The sequence below is a fragment of the Choloepus didactylus genome, chromosome 5 (assembly GCF_015220235.1).
Source record: "Choloepus didactylus isolate mChoDid1 chromosome 5, mChoDid1.pri, whole genome shotgun sequence".
In the NCBI taxonomy this organism is placed as follows: domain Eukaryota; kingdom Metazoa; phylum Chordata; class Mammalia; order Pilosa; family Megalonychidae; genus Choloepus; species Choloepus didactylus.
In genome coordinates this window covers 134167591-134173515 of record NC_051311.1, presented here as the reverse complement: position 1 = coordinate 134173515, position 5925 = coordinate 134167591, and positions in this window count along the sequence as shown.

Genomic DNA, 5925 nt, shown 5'->3' with positions numbered 1-5925 from the left:
CTCACAGGGGCAGAGGGGTGTGAAGTACTGGAGGGCAGAGGAAGTCTTTAGGATGAATTCTATGATATTATAGATAAAAAGAGCATTGGAACAGTGGTTAAACACAAAAGCAACAGGGGAGTGGGTGGGTAGCTGCTCCTAAAGAGGGTTGGGGAGATGCTATGAGGGTAAAAGGAAGTCAAGAGGATGCATAGTAGACACTTAAGATATTTTTGTTAAATAAATGAATGAAAGATGTTCAGGATTAGGAGACTGAGAGCAAAGATAGAAATAGGTGGGATGTGCTTATGTGTAAGGAGTGGACATGGCAAGCTGTTTTCGCTGTTAAAATGCTAAGAAACGAAAGGCCCATTTTTAAGTGATGCCACCTTTATGCTAGTAAGTATGGGAACTTAGTTCCTCCTTAATATATCAGCTGTTTATAAATATGAAAGACCAGGTCTTTAAAAATGTTGCTTTGGTAAAAATAGTGAATAACAACAGCCTTTTCTTGAACATGCACCTGTGTAGCAGACACCATTTTCTATAGAGAGAACATTCTGTTTGGGTCATTATAATTATCACCATTTCACAAAGGAAGAAACAAGTGAAGAGGGGTTAAGTTAACCTGCCCAAGGTTCCAGATCTAGGAATTGTTCAAATCTGCTTGAGTCCAAAGCTCCTGCTCATTTCCATACTTCATACACAGGATCCTTTGTCACTATTAGGTTAAGAATTATAGTACAAGTCACCACAATTAAGGGTTCTCTGTCACATGGTAATTAGCTTAGATTCATCACCATGATCTTTAAACTGACCCTGTGTGTGTGTGTGTGTGTGTATGTGTGTGTATTTTAACAATGTAGAATTTGTAGAGAGGCTATCTGTTTTTGTTGTTGTAGATCTATATTACAGAAAACTGCAATTTTTAAAAATAATTCCTTCTAAAAAATAAAAAAGTAATAAAATAAAATTTAAAAGACTAATAAATGAGTTTCTTTTACTTATTCAATAAATGCCCATTGTTTGTCAATAATGCACTGATGATGGTTTTGTAGTACAGGTACTTACCAAGTAACAAAGGAAAGGAGATCATCAATTCAGCTTCATCATGTGTAAATCCCCTTCTCTGCCAGGAAAGAACGACACTAGATTTAAGTGAAATACCTTTTAAACACAGCCTATATCACTTGTCCCCAACAGAGCATTGCAAATACTATTACTCTAACATATTTCCTCACTGCCCATTTACTTCACTTTCCTTACAGAATATGAGGAAAGTGGAGAGGCACTGTCCAGATCTGCTTTCAAGGAATGTGACTTGTTGTCCCAGCTTCGGGGAGAGCTGTCAGAAGATACCTTCAGCTGTCAGTCCCTCAGGGATCACCTCAGCTGCAGAGAGCCCGACCATTCTCAAAGTTATGCCCCAAGCCCTCCCCAGGCTGGCCCACATCTAATGCTGATGGAGGTTGGGGCATAAAGGTCCAGCCATTTCAGCCCAATGAAGGCATGTCTGAGAAGCTATTTTAGCTCCGGAGTTCCCCACGAGGTCAGCCAAGGCTGCCTTTCGGTCCTACATGCCATGGTACATTATCTTCTCCCTCTGTCCAATCCTGCCACAGATTCTGTTCCCAAAAGGTTTTGAACAAACCTTCCACAGGTTTTGATCCGAAGAGCACTCCCTAACAAACATTCTACACACCAAACTCTGTCTTAGGGCCCACTACCTAAGAACCCAACATGTGAACCAGATGTCATACATCACATCTTCCTTTTCTCTAGGAACAAAAAAATCAAGTCATATATGTTAATTCAATTGTTTTAAAGGAGGTTCATTGCTGACTGTTGAGTTATCTGTATGTATATCTTGTATGTATGCGTTAAGGCATTGTTCCAATGTCTTCTGTCCACATGGATAAGTACTTTGATGGTCACTGAGGGATACAACTAAGTGAAAGAAACTTGTCTGACTTAGAAGAGCTTACAATGTAGGGGGATATCTGTTATCTAACCAATATTCCTTCCCCTATCTCCTGATAATAGCAGCCTCTCCTTTTGGGGAAATGTTTTTCTTTTGCTACTCACATTAGATTTTGGTGGGGCTGCTAATCACATACCCTCAAATCACAGGAATGGTCATGTGACCCAGGTCTGGCCAATCACAGCACCCCATCTCCTCAGCCAAAGGGATTGGTTCAAGAAGTTACCGAAATCAAGAAAATCTTGGATTTTTATATACTATAACAGAAAAAGATAATTTTTTTCTTCCCTCAGATCAATACTTGAAGAGACTCAGGAAAGGGAGGATTTAGTCATACCTGAGGCCAGCTGTTGTTCTGGACTTACTAATTAGATAAATTTGCGAGACCCTTTTTAACTTAGGCTAATTTGAGTTGGGTTTCTATTACTTGTCACCAACAGATTTCTGACTAATAGACAATCTATTTGGGGGACAAGTTATGCATTTATGAAATGTTAAGTCACAACACAATTATATATGATTATAATGGTACAGTTAAGTAAATAATTATGAAGATACTGACATATTGTGAGTACTTAACATTTATTTGATCTCATAAGTTGAACACTTAAAAGTACATCATTGTAACCTATACTAATTGTCCAATCAGAGAAACCCACTTATATATGTCTAATTAAGTCTTACGGTATTTTTATAATGCAGGTAATAGGGTACAAAAGAAGAGTCTAGAATTAGAGCAATCGAGGTTCTATTTCTGGATTCACCACATAAGAGCTAGGCAAATTTGGTTAAGCATTCCAATATATAAGAAACTTCCTTTCCTTATCTGCAAAATTGGTGTAATAGACCTACCTTGCAGGATGTTTTAAGGATTATAAATAAAGCCTACAACATGCCTGATACAGTCGCTTGCTCAGAAAAGAGAGTCATTGTTGACTATTATTATTTTTACAATAGTTGTAGAACAACAGATGGTCATTTGCTAATTACCTTTAGTATGTATGAGCTAAGAAAATTATTAGATTATATTTCCTCTCGAGACAATTTCTATTGTATATACTATTTTTAAACATTTGTTTGAAATTTCTAGCCTGTGCAACAAGACAAGAAAGAGAAATAAGAGATATGTTATTAATATTGAAAAGGAAAGACAAAGTTATCATTATTTAGGATGATGAAATTGTCTCTCTAGAAGATCCAAGATAATGAACTTAAAGAGCTGTTAGAACTAAAAATAAAGATTTGAAAGATGGTGATGAAAATACATAAAATGCAATTAATTTCCCACATACTTCTAATAACCCGACAGAAAATTGAACTGAAAAAGAAAATCTCCCATTTATGATAACAACAAAAATGTGCCATATCAGAAATTAAAATATATTATAAAGCCAAAGTAAGTTAAACATATACTATTGGAGAAAGAATAGACCGATAGATTAATGGACCAAAGTAGAAGAAATAGGTCCATGCATATATGGAAATTTGGGAATGCTAAAGTTGTTATTGTTAAGTGGTAGAGAAAACTTGGATCACTTAATAAATGATGTAAAGATAATTGGCAAAACAGTTTTTAAATACAATCCATAAAACAAATTCTAGATAAACTGAAGATTTAAATCTAAAAGATAAAATTGTATAAGGAACTTAAAGAGAGTATACCATCACACCAAGAACAGAAACTATAACCAAAAGATTGAAAAGTCTGACCACATGAAATTATTTGAAGAAAACGATAACATAAACAAAATTGACAATCAAATGATAAATTTAGAAATAAAATTGAAACCTATGGTGAATTGTTAGGAATGATCATATACTAAAACACTTCAAAATCAGTATAAAAATAAACAGATCTAGTTTAAATTAAATGACAAATGTAAACGTGATTGAATCAATTCTAAGATTCATCTTGTACACCTGAGGATTTATGAAGGTTGATGAAGGTGTCAATAGAATATAAGCCAGCTGCACAAATAAGTCTTCTTTACATTTATATCTTAAGTCTCAGGGAACCTCTTTTTTTTTTTTTTTTTTTTTTTTTTTTTTTTTTTTTTTTTGCAGCAGAGAGGATTGATTATTTGAGTAAATTTGATTCCCAAAGTGTAGGGAATGTACTTCTTTAATTAAAGTCTTTTGCATGGTACCTAGAATGGTGCCTTACCCACATGGGTGTTTGATGATGATGATATAATCTATAATAATGTTCACACAATATGTGAAATGTTTTGTAATCATGTGGACTTCTTTATGACAGCAAACATGACTGATTAGATCAATATCATTTGCACATCATTATGGGCTTGATGTTTTTCATTCTCTGCTTAACTTCTTAATGATATCTTAGTATAGTAAGAATTTTAGCTGAATTATGGCAATCCTTCCTTGACTTCTACAGATAAAAAAAGTAGGAAGGTCTTCTGGGACATTACTATGTAAATAATTGGACATGTTGCTTTGAAAATATTGTTTTATAATTTTTTTCCCAACTAGATTGTAGGCTACTGGTTGGGAAAAGATTCGATTTCTATTTCTTTGCTGGGTATAGTGATTTGTACCCAGGAGGTATCTACTAAATTATACAATTCAACTAATATTTATGTGTCAGGTAGTGTGCTGGAACAGGGGCCCAACAAAGACGAAGACAGGCATTGTCCTTATCCTATGGAACTCACAGTCCAGATGGAGAGACAAATAATTTAAGTGTATTAGATTTAATAAAGGGTGAAAACATGTTCTAATAGAGAAAGTACAGATCCCTTTACAGCACAGAGTAGAAATACCCAGCTCACCTATTGTTATCCCAGCACAGGGGAATTATTTTTAATCCCTAACAAACTATTTAAATTAGTTATTGAATACCGGCTATGTTCCAAGTACTGTGCTGGGCTCTTCATTTAGTGATCAAAAGAATCCTGTGAGAAATAACGATCCCCAGAAAGTCAGATTAAGTGATTTACTGAAGGTCATGTAGAGTAGTGGTTAAGACATACCCTTGGAATCAACAGCCTGGTGAGTCTTGGCTCTGCCATCAGTTAACTGTTAACTGTGTGGGCAATTTCCTTAATATCCCTGAGCATCAGGTTGTCCCATCTGTTAAAGTGGTGATAATGACAAGCATTAATTGAATTAATATTTATAAAAGGTACTTAGCACAGTGCCTGGGTCTTGGCAAAGGCTAAATAAATGGTAGCAACAAACAAAAAAGTATCACAGAGCAATACATTAATTCATCAAAACACTTATTATTTATTTGACCCTAATGTGTATTTGCAGAACCATTGTGTCAATTATACATCATAAGAATAGTGCTTAGGGCCCAGGAACTTTTCAGGGGAATAGAAATATTTGAGACCCAAGAAAGTTTATTGTTGGTTCAAAAAAAAAAAGAAAAAGAAAAAGGTGGCAAAATTTTAAATACTTAACATTTTATACAATATTTGCCAAATAATATTGTTAATTTAGTATTTCTTTATATTTAAAACAACTTATAGGTCAGTTTTCCTTCTTTGGGAGAATTGTGAATTTGCTTAATGATTGCCTAGAAATCGTAGTCCTTAGAAACTTAAGCCTGTTACTTGTAGCTAAATAACTTTAAAATCAAAATTATAAAATCCTTTCAAAATATCACAGCAAAAAATCATACTAATTGTGGGAAATCAGTATATTCAATATGAAGTGGGATGAGGTCTAAATGAGTTAGAGTTACAATGGTTCTAATATGTGATCTTAATCCTCAGCGAGCTCAGAATCTAGTAGGGAAACAGATATATAAATAAGTATACTACAAGTCTATAAGGGATGTAATCATGCTTCATACAAAATATAGTACATAATGGCAAAAAAGGAGGTCAATCAATTATATAAACTATTTAGAGAAAATTTATTAGAGTTGGAAATGCTTCTTATGAGATTTAAGGAGTGAATGGCAAGGAGCTGTCAGGTGGATAATGGGGAGAGAGGAG